This window comes from Carettochelys insculpta, chromosome 13 (genome assembly GCF_033958435.1).
Source record: "Carettochelys insculpta isolate YL-2023 chromosome 13, ASM3395843v1, whole genome shotgun sequence".
NCBI lineage: Eukaryota > Metazoa > Chordata > Testudines > Carettochelyidae > Carettochelys > Carettochelys insculpta.
In genome coordinates this window covers 45,991,330-46,015,693 of record NC_134149.1, presented here as the reverse complement: position 1 = coordinate 46,015,693, position 24,364 = coordinate 45,991,330, and the positions used below count along the sequence as shown (strand labels likewise).

General features: G+C 46.4%; 1 protein-coding gene across 9 annotated transcripts in view; it reads left to right on the top strand.

Annotated features, from left to right (window-relative positions):
- Positions 1-5,093: 5,093 nt before the first annotated feature.
- Positions 5,094-24,364, top strand: part of TMLHE (trimethyllysine hydroxylase, epsilon) — a 61,067-nt gene continuing 41,796 nt past the window's right edge. For 3 of the 9 annotated variants that reach the window (XR_012647256.1, XM_075007516.1, XM_075007519.1), the window contains exons 1-2: positions 6,051-6,323; positions 7,299-7,453. The gene's annotated coding sequence lies outside the window, so the exon portion shown is untranslated. Of the gene's footprint in view, positions 5,178-6,027; positions 6,324-7,298; positions 7,454-20,328; positions 20,348-20,638; positions 20,751-21,558; positions 21,719-24,364 lie in introns of those variants that run through there. The other 6 variants (XM_075007520.1, XM_075007518.1, XM_075007523.1 and 3 more) reach the window with 6 other exon arrangements.

Below are 24,364 nucleotides of genomic sequence, written 5' to 3'. Positions count from 1 at the left end.
CCAGGGTAGGGCTTGGATACTCTGGCACCGCCCAACAACTTAGTGCTGCTGTCGCTTTGATGGAGGACCAAGTCACTGCCCCAACATCCAGACTGGCACTCCCAGTGCTGCCAAGGAAACCTGACCTCAAAACGGAAAAATGACCTGAGGCTCTCACCTATGATGGTGGTTCTCCTGGCACCCCTATGGCCATCAGGGTCCATGTTTCACAGTCCTCCAATGGCCCTGACAAAAAGGGTCAGGACTATAGCCAAAGCTCCCCTACAGAAGTGATGCCTCAACTAGGACGTCCAGAGTGGGACCCTGCTTTTCCTGTGGTCACGGTTGGGCTCTTAGAATGGGCTTGCCCCAGACAGATTGCAGATTCAGGCAGATCTTCCTGACTTCTGTCCTGGGCAGAGAGATGATCCCACACTCAGTCATGCTTGTGACCAAATGATTTGTATCAAAAGATCTGAGACAGAACCCCCGAGAATGGCACAATGGCCCTGATTTGAGCTCGCAGTGGATGGCCTCTACCAGATAGGGGACTGCTAGAGATCTGGACCCAGTTGGTAGTTCCCCAGTGTCACCAGAGGATCATTCTGAAGCTCGTCCATCACAACCCTGTAGCCAGCCCTTTGGTGCTACAGAAGACCCTGACCCACGTCCTATCCCACTTTTTCTGTACGGGAGACCATTGGAAAGTAAAAGACTACCGCAACTCACGCCCCAAGCGCCAGCTGGCTGCTGGTCCAGGGTGAGGAAGGCACGCTGGGTCCCCTTGTCTGAGGCAATGGTCCCCTTCCAGTGAATTGCAGTGGACATGTTTGGCCCCCTCCCAAAAGAGTAATGCTGGGATCTGCTATATCAGTGTTTCCTGATTTTATTTGGCCATGGAACCCTTTTAAGCTTGAAATAATTTTGTGAAACCCCTAGTAACAGTCTTAAATATGGAGCTGAAAAAGTAGACCACAAATAGGTAAGGATAAAACAAATATCAAACAAGGCAGACGACAATCCACTCAACCCCTTTAGGGAGCAGGTGTGGCCGCTCCCAGGGGCAGAAAGGAAGAATCCCTCCCTGCCCCCTGGGGAACGGAATTTAGCCATGCTGCCTTAACTGCCAGGAAAGGCAAGGGTTGGGGCTACCAGCCTAAGAATCCCAGCCCAGCACTCAGGAGGGGCACAGCCACCAGAGAGGCCAGACTGAAGCTCTGAGTCCTTGGGCTGGGAGGAGGCTCCCTCACGCTGTGAAGCTGAGGCCTGGAACGCCGGGACCCAGGCCAGAAGACCTAGGGCACCGCCAAACCCAGAGGAGCCCAATTGGCCTCTGACCGGGAGGGCCCCTGGGTCCCCTGCCAGGAGACCTGAAGGAACCGCTCACCACGGTACCTCGTCTGACCTAGAGAAGCCAACCGGCTTTACACCAGGAGGGGGAGATATGGCAGTGGCCAAGGGTTAACAGGGGTCAGCGTGTTTCCATCAGGAGTCCTGCTGACCCTGGCGGCAGAGCCCTGCTGCCAGCAGGGCCCTGGGCTGGGATGCAGTGGAGTGGATGGGCCTGCACCCACCTGCCACCCCTAACCTGTGGGTGCCATTCTCCCCCTCTCACTAGTCCAGGCACAGCTGGGTGGCCTCACTCTGGGCCTGCTTTCTACCTTGACCGTTGGTTCACTGCCCCACCCTGCACCAGGGCCTGGGCTTTCCTATTCTCTTGTTCAACCGCCCGCCTTGCACCAGGGCCTGGGCACAGATTTCGGACTTTGAAGGGGTTGGTTGGCCTGTCCTGCCCTCAGGCTTGGACTGTTTGACTTTGGGACTAAGGCTAATCATGGTGCTTGCCCAAGGAGCCAGATGTTGGCCCACTGAGGCCTGAACACAGGACTCAGCCCCAGGACTCAATTGTGTAGGGAGTAAGTATGTCTGCTCCCTGAGGCAACTCGCTTACATTCCCTCTCAGTCCCAAACCCACTCCCCATCCCCAGAATTAACCTGCCTCAGCCCCAGACTGGCCCCTGGGACTAGCCCATCCACCCAAGAAGTCACCAGGCTAATCCTCCCTGAACAAACTCCAGCCAAGGTAGCACCTCTTGTTACCTCACCCAACATGGTGGACAAACCCACCTTAGCCACCACTGCTCCTCTGATTCTAGTTTCGAGGGCCCAATTCATTGGCCTCCCTATGGCAATATGAGAGGCCAGTCGCAGGCAATGAAAAGCAAAGGACAACACAGGAGCCGCAGGGCCCATCTGGCTCCCCTTCTGGATGGCCATGGGCTCTCCTTGCCCAACCCCCATTGTGCGTGTGCTGACTACTTAGCAAGAGAGGGGCTCTCTGCAGCTCCCTGCCCTGTCCCAGCTGACATAATGGAATTAAATTCAGTTGGTTTACTGGCTGGATACCTCCCATTGCCCTGCCAGCTGTTAAAACAAGTAAATTAAGTCCTCCTATTTCAGCGACTGCAGAGGTGGCAGAGTTCAGAGCCACAAACGACGCCTGAAAGAGCTGCAGGTTGCTGACTCCTGATCAAAGTCAATTTGTATTTGTCATGGTTAAATTTTTAAATACAAGAAATCACATGACTATACTATAGTTGTCTTCAGTGATCCACACTCCCTGAGAGTGAATAGACAGATTTATGGTGGTATATAGCAGGCAATTGCACCACTGACTGTGCTCACAGCGCTGAGTAGTGACATCGCTGTCCCCGCTCTCTGAGTAAGCTGCCATTACACAGGGACACTTACTGGGGCAAACACAAATGAAACTTGTTTTTTAATTATCAGAGGGGTAGCTGTGGTAGTCTGGATCTGTAGCAGCAACGAAGGGTCCTGGGGCACCTTATAGACTAACAGAAAAGTTTAGAGCATGAGCTTTCGTGAGTTAACTCACTTCTTCAGATGCTTTTCTGTTAGTCTATAAGGTGCCACAGGACCCTTCGTTGCTGCTCGTTTTTTAATAAAACTCATAAATGCTTAAATATTTTAAATCAAAAATGTTATTGTAATATAACTTTTTCACAGAAACCTTATTTTCACTTTGTGGAGCCCCAGGGTTCTGTAGAACACCATTTGGGAAACGCTGCACTATATCATCCCAAATACCTGCACCCTCATCATTGCAGCAGGACTGGTGAAGATCTTTGCCCTCAGGGGGCTCCCCAGGGAGGTCCTTGCAGATCACGGAACCAGTTTCACTTCCAAGCTGCTCCCGCACATGTGTGCCAGCTGGTCGTTAAGAAGCTGCAGACATCCACGTATCTGCAAGTAGATGGATTCGTTGATCTTGATAGAACTTTACACAACATACTGAGAAAGTTCCTCCCACAAGAATTGTGATAGTGGAACCAACTGATTCATCACTGTTATTAGCCATCTGCGAGGTACCTGTTTACCTCACACCATTTAACCTAAACCATTTTGAATTTTCATCCAATCCTCCTAACTCTTAGAACTCCTCCCAGCTTGGTATTGTCCACATAGATCGTACACTTACAAAGTTTGCCATTCTCTAAATTATTGCAGAAGATATTGAACAGGACAAGACCCAGAACTAATTCTTATGAAACCCCACTTGATGTATCCTTCCAGTATGACTGTGAACCATTGATAACTCCTCTCTGGGAACGTATTGAATGTCAATAACCACCGATGCACCCATGTAGCTCCATCTAGGCTGAATTTCCCTTCTTTGTGTATAAAAAGGTCATGGGAGCCAAGCCAGACCACATCTACCACTTCCCCACTGCCCACGAAGCTTAGTGCCCTGTCAGAGATGCTGTTAGATTGTTACACTAGTTGTTCTCAACAACTCATATTGACTGTTACTTATGCATTATCTTCTAATGTTAGCAAACTGATAAATACTTGCTCCGTTATAAGAGCAACATTGGGCTGTGGTATATGACAAGTGTGGTGATGTCACGGGACACAGAAGGCCACACCACACTCACGAGATACACGTAGTGATGTCATTGGACACCAATGGACACAGCACAGTCATGTAACCCACATGGGGTATGGCACCAGTGAGGAAAACAAAAAAGCAGTCATGTAGCATTTTAAAGACTAACAAAATAATTTATTGAGTAATGAGCTTTGGTGGGACAGAGCCACTTCTTCAGCTCTGGACATTCTGATGAAAGTAAACTGGCACAACAAGAATTTAAAAGAAAGACAGAAAGGAAAAAAATGAATTTAAAACTGACAAATCCGCCACATGGACAGGAGAAGGTGGTGGGGGAACGGTGGGGAGGAGGGGGAAGAAGAGAACTTTATTCAGGTGTGTTAGAGGGATCTCAGGCCAGTCACTTGAATATCAAAGACGGGGAACTGTCCCTGTAACGTGTGAGGTAATTGCTATCTCTATGGAGACCTAAGCACAAGGCATCTGAACTGGAGTTTGTTCTCACGCTCGATGTCCCCCTTTGTAGTCTGGAGTCAGCCTCTTTGTTCAGCTTCCAGAGCGTCCGCTCTCCAGCGCCTGCTCCGCTCCGCGGCACTGCTCACCGGCAGGTCTCCCCGAACAAAACGCAGCGCAGCGGCGCGTTACAGACGAGCGCAACGATCTATGAGCGGAGCTTGCGTGGGACCGACCCACCTCTTCAGGGTTACGCGTATTCCCGTTCCCGGGCTCCCACCTGCGCCCGCTCGCGCCTTGGCGACGCGCGTGTCGGGGCGCTGCGGGCGCACCAGGGCAGCGACTGACCCGCTGCGGCCCCGCGATGGTGTCTCGGCGCCGCGAGGCGCACAGCGCTGCTGCTGCAGGGGACGCTCCGGGACGGGTGTGTCAGCGCTGTGGCCTGTGCAGGGGACAGTCCCCGTGGGGAAGGGACGCGGCGCCGGCTCGTGCCGCTGTCAGGCCCGGCCCGGCCCACGCGCCATCAGTGCCAGGGCACGGAAACACCGACACGGGCGGGCGGCCCCGGCCGGGCAGCCCTTGGCGGGGAGATGGCCCCCCGCTCCCCTCCCCGCTCCGCGCACGCAGCGCCGCTCCGCCTGGGACGACTCGTCCTCTGGAGTCAAGACTCCGCCCAGCGCCCACTCGGCGCCGCTCTGCCGCACCTCTGCGCTCTATGGTTAGCAGACTTCCTTTCCGCTTCCGGTACCGCTCTGCCCCCACCTCTCGATGGTGGGTGGGTGGCTCGGCGGGCTCCCGCGGGTGGGTCCCGACAGGCCTCGGGACTGCCTGGCAGGTGAGAGCGGGGCGGCCGGAAGGGGAGGGCCGTGAGGGGAGCGGGGAGAGGGGCGGAGGGAAGTGTATGGGGGGAGGCGGGGGACCGTGTGAGGAGCGGGGGGGAAGTGTATGGGGGGAGGCGGGGGACCGTGTGAGGAGCGGGGGGAAGTGTATGGGGGGAGAGGGGCGGGGACCGTGTGAGGAGGGGGGGGAAGTGTATGGGGGGAGAGGGGCGGGGACCGTGTGAGGAGCGGGGGGAAGTGTATGGGGGGAGAGGGGCGGGGACCGTGTGAGGAGCGGGGGGAAGTGTATGGGGGGAGAGGGGCGGGGACCGTGTGAGGAGCGGGGGGAAGTGTATGGGGGGAGAGGGGCGGGGACCGTGTGAGGAGCGGGGGGAAGTGTATGGGGGGAGAGGGGCGGGGACCGTGTGAGGAGCGGGGGGAAGTGTATGGGGGGAGAGGGGCGGGGACCGTGTGAGGAGCGGGGGGAAGTGTATGGGGGGAGAGGGGCGGGGACCGTGTGAGGAGCGGGGGGAAGTGTATGGGGGGAGAGGGGCGGGGACCGTGTGAGGAGCGGGGGGAAGTGTATGGGGGGAGGCGGGGGACCGTGTGAGAAGGGGGGGAAGTGTATGGGGGGAGAGGGGCGGGGACCGTGTGAGGAGCGGGGGGAAGTGTATGGGGGGAGAGGGGCGGGGACCGTGTGAGGAGCGGGGGGAAGTGTATGGGGGGAGAGGGGCGGGGACCGTGTGAGGAGGGGGGGGGAAGTGTATGGGGGGAGAGGGGCGGGGACCGTGTGAGGAGCGGGGGGAAGTGTATGGGGGTGGATAGTGAGGTGGGGGGCTGCGTATCTTTGGGGGGAGCCAGGAGGTGGGTAGGGTGGTGGTAGCTAATTAAAGGAGTTTCTGCTCTGTGCCGCTTCTTGTCACTGGTGTACTTGAGCACTTGCCAGAGTGGGCACGAAGCAGGGAGACTAGTCAGTTCCTTGGGCTTTGTGGCCATTCCCAGTGAGTCTCCCATAGGGACTTGAGTATGGGTGTAAGAGCCTGTGCTGTTGTCTGGGGAAGGCAAGCTGAGGAGTGTATGTTCTCTCTGAGCTGAACAGAGCAATAGAAGAATGGGTTCCTGTATGACAGTTGAAAAAAGCTAGTCTCCAAGTGTTCACTGAGGTTTGTGGTAGCTCTCTATTTCCACAGCAGTGAGCTCCACAATCCAGGATCAGTCTCCAGCAAAGCCTGGTTTCCTCCAGCAAGATTCAGCCTAGTGCTAGACAACTCTCCCATTCCTAAGAAGCAAACTTAGCAGAATGGTGGACATCCTTAAGAACCTGAGGCTGACATCATGTAGCACTTTGAAAATCAGGACAAATACCATAAGCTTAAAAATGTGTTCAGTGGGAAGCTTCCCCCCCCTGCCCCCAAATAGGCACGGGGGTAATTCCCTTGGGTAACACGTATTGCTGAAGAAGTGTGCTGCTGCATTTTGCATCAGTTCCAGTTTTCTCAGCTTATGTTCTTTGAAGTGGGGGCTGGCTGTCTATAATCAGTGGACATGGGGCTGCCAAACAGGAGGTAGCTGGGTTGCCTTTCCTCAGAAAGACAGACATGCAGTGTTGCTGTGTGCTTATGAAAGTCATAGATGGCAACAAACTGGGAATGGATGCAAGAATATTGGAGAGCAGGTTTATAATTCAGAACAACCCTGACAAAGTAGAGAATTGGACTGGTAATATGATAAAGGTCGATAAAGACAAATGCAGATTAGTTTCCTGCGGGGAAAAACATCAAATACACAATGTGGAATATCAAAACAAAAAGCAGTCAAGTAGCACTTTAAAGACTAACAAAATAGTTTATTAGGTGAGCTTTCGTGGGACAGACCCTCTTCTTCAGACCATCTTCCTGTTCTGAAGAAGTGAGTCTGTCCCACGAAAGCTCACCTAATGAACTATTTTGCTAGTCTTTAAAGTGCTACTTGACTGCTTTTTGTTTTGATAGTGTATAGACTAGAATGGCTTCCTCTCTGTTACTATTCAAGAATGTGGAATAGTTGCTGACAAGTATAGGGGATCACAAATTCAATATGAATCAACAATGTGATGCAACTGCAAGAATAATTAATATCATTCTGGGGTGAATTAACAGGAATGTCATATGTAAGACACAGGCAGTAATTGTCCTGCTCTGCTCAGCGCTGGTGAAGCTTCACTGGGAGTACTGTGTCAAGCTCTGGGTACCACACTGTAGGAAGAAGGTGGACAAATTTGAGAGAATCCAGAGAAGAACAACAAAAATAACAGGTATAGAAAATCAGAACTATGAGAAAAGTCTTTAAAAAAACTGGGCATATTGTGCCTTGAAAAAAAAGACTGATATTCTTCAGGTATGTTAATACTACTACTTAACCCTTGTACTCTGAATGGAGCATAAGTCATCTACATATCTCCTCCTCTTCACTCTGTTTTGGGACAAAACTTCTAGCTGGCTCCAGGAGTACCCAAGTTGTTGTCCTTCAGTCTCAGTAGACCTTCTCCATATTGTCTGAGGTCTTCCTCTTTTGCTTTTGCGGGTTCCAGGTGAGAGCTTGATGGACTGTGCTGGATGATGGTATTCTGAGTGTGTGTCCTAGCCATCCCCACTTTCTTCTCTTGATTGCAGTGTCAGTTGGTTCTTGTCCTGGTATGTTCCAAAGCTCCTCATTTGTGACTTAAGTCTTTCCAGTTAATGCAAAGAATGTAGTTATAAAAAAGGGCAATTATCAAGTATTCTTCCTGTTCACTGTAGGTAGGGCAAGAAACAATTGGCTTAATCTGCACTAGGGGAGATATAGGTTTGATATTGAGAAATACTTTCTAACTATGAGGGTAGGCTCTGAAATAGGCATTCAACAGAGACTGTGGATTCCCTGTCTTTGCAGGTTTTTAAGGGCAAGTTGGACAGTCATCTGGTAGAGTGATTTAGGTTTATCCTGCCTCAGTGCAGGGGACTGCATTTGATGACTCTCAAGGTCCTTCCAGTACTACATTTCTGATTCTGTGTGTGGACTACTGATCTAGAAGGTGGTAGTAGTTCCTCACAATGCATACAAGATGCATTTAAACGTTTTTTCCAAAGTACAGTCTTAAACTTTTTGTTTTAAAAGGAAATTCTTTCTTACAGTGGCCTGAGCTGTGTCCTTCTCATTCAGAAAGTCTTGTCTGTGGTAGAATTGGGTGGAAGTGTAAGAGTGTCAATATCTAGAGTACGTTTTGCTTTGGAAAAATAACTAAAATAATACTTGCATCATTGACAGTCCTTTGGAAGGTGTTATAACTAGGTCACTTCAACTGTTTCACGTTTTCTGCAAAGTAATGGGAAAAGCTTTTGTGTGTCCTGCTGGTAAGAGTTAGAAAGACATCCTCCATAGGGCCAGTTGGTTATATTAGCAGGACATAACAAGTGTCATGTGGAAAGCTATAAAGAAACAATTTCAGCCCACAACCCAAAGTAAGATCCAGACATAGCTCTTTAAAAACAGAGGCATTTGTCTTGGATAGGTTTTGTATTAGACCTGATAAACATTTACCGCATAGTAGTTATGCTGGTCAATTTCCCTGTGAAGACAAGTCCTTAGTGAAGTTTAAAATAAGTTGTGTAAAAGGGTCAGCATCTTGTGGTGTTTTTATCTTTAACTATTAGAAAGCTTTCTCTTCAATTTATTCCAACCTTGCTAATGCCTCACTTAGGTACTTTTTTATTAGTTGGTTTCCCTCCTCTCATTAATCAAGTCCTATTTGATTGTATGATTACCTGACTACCAGTTCATAGAGAATGCATAAATTGCTTCTGCTGCCTAATTGCTTAGGAGAAGACTCAGTCTGTAGCACACCTTAGACTTAATTTCCAAGTATGTAACAATAGTTGAGCATTTGTTGAGATGAGTCTAATTCCCCAAAAGCATCTGTCTCATTCCTTACTGCTTACCATCTTACCAGTATTCTAGGATAAGATTGAATTGTCAGATGAAGAAATCTGCTGCTACTAAATCTTAGTTTCCATTCTTCCTCCTTCAGTAGTGTTACAGTTAGGGTGTTTTTAAGAAGAAATGGGCTTAAATTTCAGTAAGGGAAGTTCAGCTTGGATATTAGGAAAAATAACCTTAGTGTCAGGATGGTTAAGTACTGGAATAAATTGCCTAGAGAAGGTTGTAGAATCTCTATCACTGGAGATATTTAAGAACAGGTTGACTATATATCTAACTGGGATAATATAGATCAGTGGTTCTTAACCTGGGGGCACCCTGCCCCCACCTGCGCATTCATGATGCCCTTTCTAGGGGCACGAGACATGCCAGATATTTTTTTAGAAGGTAAATCATAAATAACACAAATTAAGCACAGGCACGCAAGTACAACTAGTTCATTTCATCAAACCTATATATTTAACATAATGCTTTTTTAGTGATTACTGTAATCTACAAACAAAAAAAATTTTCAAGTTTTTAAGTTAATTGAAGTGAAGTTATCTTGCTACAAAATACAGTGTACCACCATGTTGCAGGGTATTTCTTGACACATGTGCATGTTGACAGAGGGAGTTTGGTAGAAGGGAGGCCTACGATGGTCAGGAAGACCCACAACACCTGTGCCACCACTACTGCTGTCTCCTCCACCTGTGCCTGTAGCCAGACAGACTGCCTTACCATGGATGCCTCTACCAAGTCCCTTGCAAGTCCTGTGCCTTGCAAGTCCCAGTTACAGATTTCCAGGCTGGGGGGACCGTTCAGTGTGATAGGTGCCTGCTGGTGGAATCTCTCAGGCAGCAGGTGGGAGAGTTACAGGAGGAGGTGTCCAGGTTGAGGAGTATCCGAATCCATGAGCAGTTCCTAGACAGTATTCATCTGGGGTCTGCTGAGGTGACTGTCCCAGTGTACAGGAATGCTGATAAACCACTGGTGGAGAAAGAGGTAGACCAGGGTGGGCACTGGCAGCTGGTTACTTCTGGCAGCAGGCAGTGTTCCACCCCTGCACAGAACCCTCCCACTGTGGTACTGGAAAACCGTTATGCTGTACTTGCTACAGGAGATGAGTCGCCCAGTGCAGAAGAGGAGAAGCCTCATACCCCCGAGGCTGAGAAGTCTCCTACCACCACTGCAAGAAGGAAACGCAGAGTAGTGTTGGTCGGAGGCTCTCTTTTGAGGGGGATGGAGGCACCCATCTGTCGCCCTGACATTTCGGCTCGGGAGGTATGCTGCCTGCCTGGGGCCCATATCCGAGATGTTACAGAGGCGTTGTCGAGGATTGTCCGACCCTGAGACTACTATCCCATGCTTCTCATCCATGTGGGCACTAATGATACTGTGAGGTGTAATGCTGAGCAGGTCAAGAGTGACTACAGGACTCTGGCGGCATGGGTGAAGGGGTTTGGGGCGCAGGTGGTGTTCTCTTCAGTCCTTCCTGTTGCGGGTAGGGGCCCAGGCAGAGACAGGTGCATCCTAGAGGTGAATGCCTGGCTGCGCGGATGGTGTCGCCGGGAAGGCTTCGGTTTCTTCGACCACGGGATGCTATTTCAGGAAGGACTGCTAGGCAGAGATGGCGTTCACCTTTTGAGGAGGGGAAAGACCATATTCGGACACAGACTTGCTAACCTGGTGAGGAGGGCTTTAAACTAGGTTTGCCGGGGACAGGGGAGCAAAGCCCGCAGGTAAGTGGAGAACATGGAAACCTGGGAGATGGGTCGGAAGTAGGAGGGAGCATGGGCAACAATGTCAGAGTAAAAAGAGGGCCAGGAAAAAACTGGGGGGAAAGTTCAAATCAATATCTAAGATGCCTATATACCAATGCAAGAAGTATGGGTAATAAGCAGGAAGAACTGGAAGTGCTAATAAATACAACTATGATATCATTGGCATCACAGAAACTTGGTGGGGTAATGCACATGATTGGAATGTTGGTATTGAAGGCTACAGCCTGGTTAGGAAAGATAGACAGGGAAAAGAGGGGGGAGGTGTTGCCTTATATATAAAAAATGTACACACTTGGACTGAGGTGGAGATGGACATAGGAGATGGACGTGTTGAGAGTCTGTGGGTTAGTTTAAGAGCAGTAAAAAACAAGGGTGATGTCCTGTTAGGAGTCTACTACAGGCCACCTAACCAGGTGGAAGAGGTGGATGATGCTTTTTTTAAACAACTAACAAAATCATCCAGAGCCCAGGATTTGGTGGTGATGGGGGACTTTAACTATCCAGATATATGCTGGGACACTAATACAGCAGGGCACAGACTATCCAATAAGTTCTTAGACTGCATTGGAGACAATTTTTTATTCCAAAAAGTTGAAAAAGCCACCAGGGGAGAAACTGTTCTGGATTTGATTTTAACAAATAAGGAAGACTTGGTTGAGAATTTGAATGTGGGAGGCTGCTTGGGTGCAAGTGATCATGAAATCATAGAATTCACAATTCTAAGGACTGGTAGGAGGGAAAACAGCAAAATAGAGATGATGGATTTCAGGAAGGCAGATTTTGGTAAACTCAGAGAGCTGGTAGGTAAGATCCCATGGGAGGAAAAACTGAGGGGGAAAAACAACTGAGGAGAGTTGGCAGTTTTTCAAAGAGACATTATTAAGGGCCCAAAACCAAGCTATTCCCCTATGTAGGAAAGATAGTAAATATGGGCAAAGACCCCCTTGGCTTAACAAGGAGATCCTGCATGATCTCAAACTAAAAAAGGAATCCTATAAAACATGGAAACTAGGACAAATTACAAAGAATGAACATAGGCAAATAACACAGGAATGCAGGAGTAAAATTAGAAAGGCTAAGGCACAAAATGAGCTCCAACTAGCTACAGGCATAAAGGGTAACAAGAAGGCCTTTTACAAATATATTAGAAACAAGAGGAAGACCAAGGACAGGGTAGGGCCATTGCTCAGTGAGGAGGGAGAAACAGTAATGGGGAACTTGGAAATGGCAGAGATGCTTAATGACTTCTTTGTTTCGGTCTTCACAGAGAAGTCTGAAGGAATGCCTGACATAGTGAATGCTGGTGGAAAAGGGGTAGAGTTAGTTTTTGAAATAAAAAAAAGAACAAGTTAAAAACCATTTGGAAAAATTAGATGTCTGCAAGTCACCAGGGCCTGATGAAATGCATCCTAGAATCCTCAAGGAGCTGATAGAAGAGGTAGCTGAGCCGTTAGCTCTCATTTTTGTAAAGTCATGGGAGACAGGAGAGATTCCAGAAGACTGGAAGAGGGCAAATATAGTGCCCATCTACAAAAAGGGGAACAAGAACAACCCAGGAAATTACAGTCCAGTCAGCTTAACTTCTGTGCCAGGAAAGGTAATGGAGCAGGTAGTTAAGGAAGTCATCTGCAAGCACTTGGAAGGTAGTAAAGTGATAGGGAACAGCCAGCATGGTTTTGTAAAAAACAAATCATGTCAAACCAACCTGATAGCTTTTTTTGACATAACGAGACTCGTAGATAAGAGAGAAGCAGTGGATGTGGTATACCTAGACTTTAGTAAAGCATTTGATATGGTCTCGCATAATATTCTTGTCGACAAACTAGGCAAGTCCAACTTAAATGGGGCTGCAATAAGGTGGGTGCATAACTGGCTGGCTAATCGTACCCAGAGAGTAGTAGTTAATGGTGCTCAATCCTGCTGGAAAAGCATAACAAGTGGGGTTCCGCAGGGGTCTGTTTTGGGACCAGTTCTGTTCAATATCTTCATTAATGATTTGGATATTGGCATAGAAACTATGCTTATTAAGTTTGCAGATGATACCAAGCTGGGAGGGGTTGCAACTACCTTGGAGGATAGGGTCATAATTCAGAATGATCTAGATAAATTGGAGAAATGGTCTGAAGTAAACAGGATGAAGTTTAATAAAGATAAATGTAAGGTGTTGCACTTAGGAAGGAATAATCTGTTTCACACATACAGAATGGGAAAAGACTGTCTAGGAAGGAGTACAGCAGAAAGGGATCTAGGGGTTCTAGTAGATCACAAGTTAAATATGAGTCAACAGTGTGATGCTGTTGCAAAAAAAGCAAACATGATTCTGGGATGCATTAGCAGGTGTGTTGTGAACAAGACACGAGAAATCATTCTTCCGCTCTACTCTGTGCTGGTTAGGCCTCAGCTGGAATATTGTGTCCAGTTCTGGGCACCCCAATTCAAGAAAGATGTGGAGAAATTAGAGAAGGTCCAGAGAAGAGCAACTAGAATGATAAAAGGTCTGGAGAACATGACTTATGAAGAAAGGCTGAAAGAATTGGGCTTGTTTAGCTTGGAAAAAAGAAGATTGAGGGGGGACATGATAGCGGTTTTCAGATATCTTAAAGGGTGTCATAAGGAGGAGGGAGAAAACTTGTTCTTCTTGGCCTCTGAGGAGAGAACAAGAGGCAATGGACTTAAGCTGCAGCAAGGGAAGTTTAGGTTGGACATTAGGAAAAAGTTCCTAACTGTCAGGGTGGTCAAGTACTGGAATAAGTTGCCAAGGGAGGTTGTGGAATCTCCCTCGCTGGAGATATTTAAGAACAGATTAGATAGATGTCTGTCAGGGATGGTGCAGATAGTGGTCGGTCCTGCCTTCGGGGCAGGGGACTGGACTCGATGGCCTCTCGAGGCCCCTTCCGGTCGTAGTGTTCTATGATTCGGCAGTGCAGCGGTTTTGTTTCAATTCAGTTAGCCACTAACTGTTAGCGTGTTGGTTACAGTTTACTTCCACAGCAGAACTGTGCAACATCTCTGGGTAGTACTTGCATATTTTTATATGCATATTGTACTATTTGTGGTGAGCAATACCGTAAAACTATTTTACATGTATTTAATATGCATTTAAAATTGTATAGGACCCCCCCATCTCCATTTTTATTTTTGATGAGGGGTGCAAGAACGTATTTTGAGAACCAAAGGGGTTCAGGTTGTGGTAAAGAATAAGAACTACTGCTATAGATGGTACTGAAATAAATTGCCTAGGGAAGGATGTAGAATCTCCATCAATGGAGATATTTAAGGACAGGTTGGATATGTATCTAACAGGGATGATATAGATGGTGCTTGGTGCTGCCACAAGGCAGAGGACTGGACTTGATGACCTCTTGATGTCCCTTTCATTTTTAGTATTCTGGGATTCTATGTGTATGTTTCAGAAATCAGATTTTTTGCATATATTATCTGGTCAGTCCCCCATAAATTCAGGACCCTTCCTTCCTTTTTTAATGGTTACAATTTTTATGTCTTAGAATAATCATAGGAGCAATCTCAGACAAGTCTGGAGTTTTTGGTGTATAGTAAGAGCCATATAAATGTATTAAAAATTAGCTGAGTAATACAGTTACAGATAAAGACTAGAGCTGCTTAGCTTCTGAGTAGTTAAATGCAATTTATCTGTCTGTGCAAGCTGTTTTCAAATATTAAATGTCCAACTGCATAGCTATGATGGAATCCAGACCTCTTGCCTGTTGTCTTTATTTGTCTCGTAGATGTCCTCCTATTAAGTGCGTAAAAGTGGGTTTGCAAGCTCTGGCTGTAGCAATCAAAATCCCTCAGGCCACCACCACTTCCTTATCTTGCATGTTGGCAATGTTTTTTCTCTTGAAAGCAATAAAAATCTACTCTTTCTTTATCATTATTTCATGCACGAACCTCAGTAGACTTCTGTCCTGGGGGAAGCATATGGTTCAAAGGAGTTATTTTAATAGCACACGTGAGATTCGTGTGCCCATCACTTGAACTTGGGTGCCTTTTGGTCATTGAATTGTGAATTGCACTCAGTTCTGTCTTAGCGGGTTTTTCACAGTGTTTCTCAACTGACAAAAGCCCTGGTGTAGGCACAGTTATGCTGACAAAAACTGTTCTTGATGGTGTAGCATATTTTGTTGGAGGAACCAATGCAAGCTATTCCAGCAAAAGTTGCATCTATGCTAAGCGGGTTTTTCAGTAAAGTTATGCTGACAAATGTCTCCTATTGTAGATTAGGCCTACATTTCTTTGCTGTCGGTTTCATTCACCATCCCTCCCTGATAAATTAACAAAGTTAGGTTGGTTGCATTCTTATGTTTGTAAATCCTTCTATATGTAACTTGGTGGAATAGCACTGAGTGAATTGTGTTAGATGTCCCATATGTGGTATTTCAGAGTAAGTATACTGTTAAATAATGGACAAGCACAAGTATTGAGGCTTTTCTAAATACTCTAGGTGTGTCCCTCTCTCATAAATCGTAGAATATTAAGGCTGGAAGGGGGGACCTCAGGAGATCATCTAGCCCAGTCCCCTGCCTGAAGCAGGGTCAACTCTAACTAAATTATGCCAGCCAGGACTTTGTCAAGCAGGAACTTAAAAACCTTTAGAGAGGGAGGTTCCACCACCTCTCTGGGTAAAGCATTCCAGAACTTCACCACTGTCCTGGTGAAATAGTTTTTCCTTATATCCAACCTAAACCTCTCCCACTAACTTCAGACCATTGCTCCTTGTTCTGCCATATGTCACTGCTGAGAACAGTCTCTCTCCATCCCCTTTAGAGCCCCCCCTTGAGGAAGTTGAAGGCGGCTATCAAATTGCCCCTCAGTCTTCACTTCTGCAGGTCAAATAAGCCCAAATCTCTCAGCCTCTCCTTATAGGTTATGTGCTGCAGCCCCCTAATCATTTTCATTGCCCTCCCCTGGACCCGTTCCAATACATCAACATCCTATCTATACTGGGGGGCTCAGAACTGGATGCAATACTCCAGATGAGGCTGAGTAGAGGGGAATAATAATGTCTCTAGATCTTCTGGAAAGGCTTCTCCTAATGCACCTCAATATGCCAGTAGCCTTCTTGGCTACAAGGGCACACTGACTCATACCCAGCCTCTTATCCACTGTAATCCACAGGTCCTTTTCTGCTGCACTGAGGCTTAGCCAGTCAGCACCCAGCCTGTAACAGTGCTTGGGATTCTTCCATCCCAAGCACAGGACTCTGCACTTACTGAACCTCATCAGATTTCTTTTGGCCCAATCCTCCAGTTAGCTAGGTCATTCTGAACCCTATCCCTACCCTCCGATTTATCTACCCCTCTCGCTAGCTTAGTGTCATCTGCAAATTTGCTGAAGGTGCAATCCATCCCCTCACCTAGGTCATTTAATAAAGATGTTGAACAGTACTGGCCCTAGAACCAATCCTTGAGGCACTCTACTTGAAACCGACCGCCAACCAGACTCTGAGCCATTGATCGTTATCCTTTGGGCCCGACCATCTAGCCAGCTTTCTATCCATCTTACAGCCCATGTTTCCAATTCATACTTTCTTAACTAATGGTCAAGAATGTTGTGGGAGACGATGAAAAGCTTTGCTGAAGTCAAGGGTATATCCCATCCAATGACTTCACCATGTCCACAGAGCCAGCTAACTCATCATAGAAGCTAATCAAATGGATCAGGCGCGACTTGCCCTTGGTGAATCCATGCCGACTACTCTTGATCACTTTGCCCTCTTCTAAATGCTTCAGAATAGATTCCCTGAGGATCCCCTCCATGATCTTTCCAGGGACTGAGGTAAGGCTCTCTGGTCTATAGTTCCCTGGATTATCCTTCTTTCCTTCTTTAAAGATGGGCATTACATTTTCCTTTTCCCAGTCATCCACGATCTCTCCTGTTCTCCATCAGTTTTCAAAGATAATGGCCAAAGGCTCTGCAATGACATCTCCCAATTCCCTCAGTACCCTTGGATGCATTAAATCCAGACCCATGGATTTGTGTGCATCTAGCTTTTCTAAATAGCTCTTAACGTGTTCTTTCCCCGCCAAGGGCTGCTCACCCCCTTCCCATACTTCATTGCCTAGTGCCATAGTCTGGGAGCTGACCTTGTCCGTGAAGACTGAGACAAGATAGCATTGAGCACTTCAGCATTTCCCACATCTGTCACCAGGTTACCTCTCTCATCCTGTAACAGCCCCACAGCCTCCCCGATTACCCTCTGATTTTTAACATTCCAGTAGAAACCCTTCTTGTTGCCTTTCGCATTCTTTGCTAGCTGCAATTCGAATTGTGCTTTTGCTTTCCTGAATACCTTCCCTCACTACCCCGGCATTCTCCAACCACATATTTATACTCCTCCTTAGTCATCTGTCCAAGGTTCCACTTCTTATATGCATCCTTTTTTGAGTTTGTTTTCCAAGGGTTTCCCTTGGCAACTAGCTTGACTTACTACCATATCTGACTTTCTGACTGTACAAATGATGAAGGTAATTGCTAGATAAAAAAAGTGGGCATAAAATGTCTGTATTATTAGCTGGCAGCATTTTCCCCCAAATATTGGAAGGAATTAACATTGAAGGTCTGGTGGGGGGAGGAAAAGAGATGATGGTGGTGAAGGATGGATTAACATGCATCTGCACAAGCAAAAGGAGTATTTGTTGTTTTGAATATGAAGAGTAACTTCTGAGTTTGTAAACAAAAGTGCATATTATTAATATGGACCAGAAAAGTATCTGTTTTCAGAATTATTGCAAAGCACCAGATTTTAACTGAGGCAGCAAATGAGATCATGGACATATGGGCTGCGTCTACACGTGCACGCTACTTCGAAGTAGCGGCACCAACTTCGAAATAGCGCCCGTCACGTCTACACGTGTTGGGCGCTATTTCGAAGTTGAAATCGACGTTAGGCGGCGAGACGTCGAAGTCGCTAACCCCATGAGCGGATGGGAATAGCGCCCTACTTCGACGTTCAACATCGAAGTAGGGACGTGTAGACGATCCGCGTCCCGCAACATCGAAATAGCGGGGTCCTCCATGGCGGCCATCAGCTGGGGGGTTGAGAGATACTCTCTCTCCAGCCCTTGCGGGGCTCTGTGGTCACCGTGGGCAGCAGCCCTTAGCCCAGGGCTTCTGGCTGCTGCTGCTGCAGCTGGGGGTCCGTGCTGCATATACAGGGTCTGCAACTAGTTGTTGGCTCTGTGTATCTTGCACTGTTTAATGAAAGTGTGTCTGGGAGGGGCCCTTTAAGGGAGCGACTTGCTGTTGAGTCCGCCCCGTGACCCTGTCTGCAGCTGTGCCTGGCTCCCTTATTTCGATGTGTGCTACTTTGCCGTGTAGACGTTCCCTCGCTGTGCCTATTTCGATGTTGGGCTGAGCAACGTCGAAGTTGAACATCGACGTTGCCAGCCCTGGAGGACGTGTAGACGTTATTCATCGAAATAGCCTATTTCGATGTCGCAACATCGAAATAAGCTATTTCGAAGTTGGGTGCACGTGTAGACGTAGCCATGGAGATACACATCTCCTAGAACTGTAAGGGACCTTAGGAGGTCATTGAGTCCAATCCCCTGCCCTCTTGGCAGGACCAGGCACCATCCCCCTCTGCCCCCTCTTTCTTATTTGCCCCAGATCCCTTAATGATTGAACTCACAACCCTGGGTTTAGCAGGCCAGTGCTCAAACCACTGAACTATCCCTCTCCCCCACTTATGCATCTGATTTCTGATAGTGTGAGTAGTACTTATTGGCCAGGACTTTGTGGCAAGGAAGGAAAAAGTGCCCCTTGATAGACTTCATTCTGCATCGTTGGGAGGGAGAAAACATTTACAGTAAACCAAATGTGCTCCGAATCCAAACGAGCTATCACTTCCTCATTAATGAGAGAGAGAGAGAGAGAAAAGTAGGATTTTAATTTTCTGCAACATTCTCTAGTCCCTGGCATGGTGCAAAATCCCCTTCAGGATTTAGATATTTGCCCTTCTTCTCATTTTTCAGTGTGTTCCCATAGAGTCCACAGCCATCTCAGAAAAATTACGCACCTTAATTCCTCTTCGTTCACTTTTTGTACATTAGGGATATAAATAATTAACTACTAGTGGTAAGTATTAGTCCTCCCGTTAACCCGCTCCAACCATTAACTCCAGCTGCGCAGGCTTGCTGGCATAATTACGCAATATAATTGTAATTGTTTAAACTATAGCTGTCAGGAGATTAAAAAAATTAATCTTGCAGTTTAAAAATGATGAGGAGGAGGTGGAACCTCATTGAGGAGGGAGGATGGAATTATTTCCCCTCTTCTCCGGCAGGTGGCAGCACACCTTTACCCTGTTGATAGCTGGTCTTCCTGTATTTAACCCAGGTTTTATTAGTGTCGGAATACAGACTCAGCAAAAATAAAAACCATGTTATATTGTCTCAGTGTTTGTACTGGTTGCTTAACTAGTGGCGTAATCATAATTGTGGGGAGAAGAGAAGTGGGGGATTGTCCCAGCAGAGATCCAATGTGAAAAACTGTCTGCTGGTATGGTGTAGTGCAGCAAATCCAGAATATTGCTTCTTGGCAGAGATACAAGAGTGTGATCTACATCCTGGCTTTGGGTAGCAAATTGTAATCGGTACAGGTGGCCCCCTACTTATGAACAGATCGACTTACGACCATCCGTACTTATGACCAACCTCCAGCTCACCCCCCCTCCCCCGCACGTGCCCCAGATCATCTCCCCCAGTGGGGAGCTCCAGCCGCATGCCTGGGCCTCCCCTCCAACCCCCTTGGACCCGGCTCCAACCCCCGTTCCGCAACCACTACCACATCCCACGCACATGTGGGCCTGGGAACGCAACTCTCGCATACCTCGAGGGATTACAGTATAAGGGTATTTCTGACTTACGACCAAATTGAGTTATGACCAGGTGTTCGGATTGTAACCTGTTTGTAAGTCAGGGACTATCTGTACTTGTGCAGTGTAACATGTTCTGCCTTAAGGCATAAAACTGCTGATACATTACTGTAGGGACCACATTATGAGCATCCATGTAATTTCAAACACCTGTAATCATTGGGTTTTGTGTACCTGCTGATTATTTCAATTGGTTTATGATTGGACTTTGAGTGTTTAATATAGTTTTAATAACCCTTTCATTTACTGCTGGCAGTGAATGGTAACCACAGATTCTTTTAATACTCTACTAAACAAAATCATTGTATTGATCAAAATACTTGGATCCTAACTAGCTTCCTTTGCTCAACGTTTTTCTTTCCTTGAACTGGGAACTGAAAGTACTGTACTTTAATAAATGAATTGAAAGGCCATCTGATTTCACCCTCTCTAAGTGCCTTTTGTATCTTCTTCAGAGAGATGCAATTTTGTTACTTGCAACTGTTGTCCTGATGCCTCCTATGACAAACTTCTTTCTTTTCTTTTTCTGCAGAAAGCCGTGTTGTTTTAAAAACCTGACTAAGCAACATTTACAGTATGTTTAATTTTTCTACCCTTTTGTATTTCCTCCTTCAGTATTCTACCTCCCACCCCAGACCCTTTTTCTTGAATTAAGGTTCTGTTGACATGTTTCTATCTTTCTCACTTCTCTTATTTGTGGCCTTTTGAATAAAGAGTATAAAACATCTTTAGTATATTGTGGCAACTCTGTACTTCTCCAGTAGAGGGATGGGCTTGCTTGATGATCCAGTACAGCTCTGCCATATCACATTCTTCTGCTCATTTGGATTCATGCTGAGATGGTTTAGCTGGTTCTTACACTTTTTCACTTGTTACTGAGTCTTATGGGACTTTGCAACCTCAAGCCTTTGCACTTCTCTGCATTGCTAACTAGATCTTTCTGTGATTCAGAGGACTGAAAGGTCAATAGTGTAAAGGTAAGAAGAACACAGAAAAATGTGGCTGTCTAATTATCTGATTTTAGTCAGGACTGGTTTAACTTCTTACTTTCAGTCAGGATTCATTTAACTGGTACCCAAAGTAAATGTAAATGCTCTCTAGTATATGGATTTTAGTTTCATCTTCTCAAGTTCTTGTGGTTTTATATCCATAACTGAGACTTGAATGAAATACACAGAATGCACTTATTGCCATGACTGACTCCTGCCAGCAGAGCAGAAACATAGTATAATTCTGATTGGATTAGCTAAGCAGATCATTTACCCAGGAAGCTTTTATTCTCTGAAAACCTTTGATATTGAAGGAGGAAGCAGAGAACTGTAGTTCAAGCTTGCAGAGGCTTTTTTCTAGCAGCAATAGTTTCTAGTTTGTAGCAGCAAGCTTTAAATTTTGTGTTCTGTATACAGCAATCTATGTGTATAGACTCTATGGTTTTCTTTCAGCTAAACTTGTGGATGTTCCAAAAGGTGAAATGAACCATTGTGGTCTTTAATGTAGAGAATGAAAGGAGAGGGTGTCATGCAATACTGGCTGCATGGAGATAGGCTAGACTGGGCTTTTGTGTAACCTGCTAGTTGAATTTCAGTGAAGTCATTAGGTAAAGTCTAACCTTTGGACCAGCAGTCTGTAGTTTATGAACTTTCATTTTGATGAGTTGTAATCTTCTTGCAGAGTGTTTCATTACTGAATACATTTGATCTTATTTCCTTAACATTTTGATATCAAAGCAAGAGATACTTAATCCTTACTTTAGCTAGGTAGTTTTTTGTCTTCCTTCTGCAATAGCTTAACTACAGTGGTGCCTCGATTTACGCGACGTTTCTGGTTCCATGCACCCTTGTGTAACTTAATTTTTGCTTAAGTTGGGGTGTGGCTTTTTACCCCAGTAGAACGCTTGTTCTGCAGCCGGGGAAGTAGCACAAGCACCTGGAGCTCCTTTTGCGAGGTGAGTCTGGCGGGGAAGGGGAAGGGGAAGGGGCAGTTGGGGAGGGCTAAGCCTGGTGGTGTTTGGGCCATGGGAAGGGGGCCAGAGGGGTTAAGCTTGCGGGGGGGTGGTTGGAGGGGCAGGGTGTGGAGTTGAGCTGGAGCCACACAAGGGGCAGGGGGCGGTTGAACCAGGGTGGAGGTTAAGCCAGAGCCACATGCAGGAATGGTGAGCTAGAGCCGTGCTTGGGTGGTGAGCCAGGCTGCAGGGGGTTTAAACCAGGGGTGGGGGAGGGGTGAGCTGGAGCCATGCGCAGGGGGTTGAACTGGGGCTGGGGTGGTGGGGATGGAACTCGAGCTGGGCGAGGGGGTGGGAGCTGGAGCTGTGCATGGGTGATGAGGGGGGTGGAGACGTTGCACTGGGGCCAGGGGGAGTCAGATTTTGAGTTGTCCTTAACTCGCCTTAATGCGATTTAAGCAGAACTTGAAATTGTGCATTTTGAGGGTTTACTGTGCTCTTTAGATAAGCGAACTCTAAAGAGTTCTGCTCCTTATATCTGTTTTGCATCAAACAGGATTTCCAGGAACAACTTGAACCAAGAATTTGGTTATTTCAATAAACTGACAATTAGTACAGAAGTTTCTGTATTAATTGTCAGTTTATTTGTAATCTGAAACAATCAAATTCTTAGTTCAAGCTGTTCCTTTAAATCCTGTTTGATGCAAAACAGGTATACGGAACAGAACTCTTTTGATTATTTTTTAAAGCCAATGTGAGAATCACAAGGATATAGTCTCTGGTTCAATGTGTGCAATAGTATGTAATACAGTTTGGATTTGTAAACTGTAAATTCAGTATCAACTGCTGATTTAATATTGACTCATGGTAGTACCTTTGGAAAACTTGTTTGCTATTGTAGAGGTTTTTCACCAGATTTGACTAATTCTGTTTTTGGAATTGCTGATATTAGAAGTGCAAAGTTCATCCACAAAAACGATTGTCTGTTGCTGGCTAGAGCGAGGCATAGGGGAAAGCAGGCGTTGTCTTTCCTCAGCCAGCTCTGCCAGGACAGTTTATTCCTTGGCTTCAGTACTGTGGCTTGCCTTTCTGGCTCCAGTTTCTCTTGAGCATAGACAGGAAATCATGTGACTTTGTGAAGTGAATTTTTAGGGACTAAAAGGAAACCTAGCTAACTCATTTCCCTGTGTACCCATTGCGCTGTCTTATTGTTTGTTTAAGCAGACTGTTGTTTCAGCAATCTGGGATGTCAGTCTACCCAGCAGTAGCCTGCCATGCCCTAGGTACAGTAAATTCTTTCATAGCTGGCATTCTATTATCTGGAACAGTCAAATAACTGGCATTTTAAGTATAAGTTTTAGTTAAGTTTTCCATAATTACAGTATCATGAAAGTAAATATAAATACAGTAAATATAGTGCAAGTTTACAGCGTGCAATGCTACTGTTGTTAAATAAAGTACTCTGCGTACGTTTTTGGATTTTTTTTACGTCTGATGCTTTATGCATTGCTCTGTGTTATCTCTCTATTACCCAGAATATTTGGATATCCAGCAACCTCCTGGTCCCAGGACTGCTGGATATGAAAGTTTACTGTATGCATATGAACTCAGCTGCCGCTCACTAAAAGAGTCCTAGTACTTAATAACGTACTCCCATGTCTCAACAGGGAAAGTTAAAGTGCACTACAAAACTGTTAAATAGTAACAGAGAGATAAGAACAGCCACGCTGGGTCAGACCAAAGGTCCACCCAGTCCAGTAGCCTGTCTGCTGACAGTGGCCAGTGCCAGGTACCTCAGAGGGGATGGACCGAAGACAATGATCAAGAGATTTGTCTCCTGACATCCATCTCCAGCCTGTGATAATTAGAGGCCAGGGATACCATTCCTACCCTTGGCTAATAGCCTTTTATGGACCTAACCTCCATGAATTTATCTGGCTCTTTCTTAAATTCTGTTATAGTCCTAGCCTTCACAGTCTCCTCTGGCAAGGAGTTCCACAGGTCAACTATGTGTTGAGTGAAGAAGAACTTTCTTTTATTAGTTTTAAACCTGCCACCCATTAATTTCATTTGGTGTCCTCTAGTTCTTGTATTATGGGCACAAGAAAATAACTTCTCCTTATTTTATATACCTCTATCGTGTCCCCCCCAGTCTCCTCTTTACTGCTTGTCTATATACTGTCAAAACAAAAAAGCAGTCCAGTAGCACTTTAAAGACTGACAGAATAATTTATTAGGTGATGAGCTTTCGTGGGACAGACCCACTTCTTCAGACCACAGCCAAACCAGCGTAACAAAACTGTTGGTGCAGGTTCCATGTGAGTGCCTTGTGCATGACCTCATACTGCAGGCTAGATTTGCACTCAGGCTTGCCACAAACATAATGTTCTTTTAGGTGTAACTAGCATTTAAGTGCTTCTGGTGGCACCAGATGCTTGGGAGTGTTAGGTACTTGCTTGTTTTGATCATGTCTGATTCACAACTTCATGTAGGGGGGAGCATTGTCAGATGGTCAGAGCAGGGGAGTTCGATTCAAAGGGCTCCTGGGTTGTAGTTTCTGCTTCATTAGTGGCCTACTTGTACTTTCATTTCTCCAACTGTAAAATGGGAATATGTGCAACTTCTCAGAGGCAGAGGGAATATAGTTAG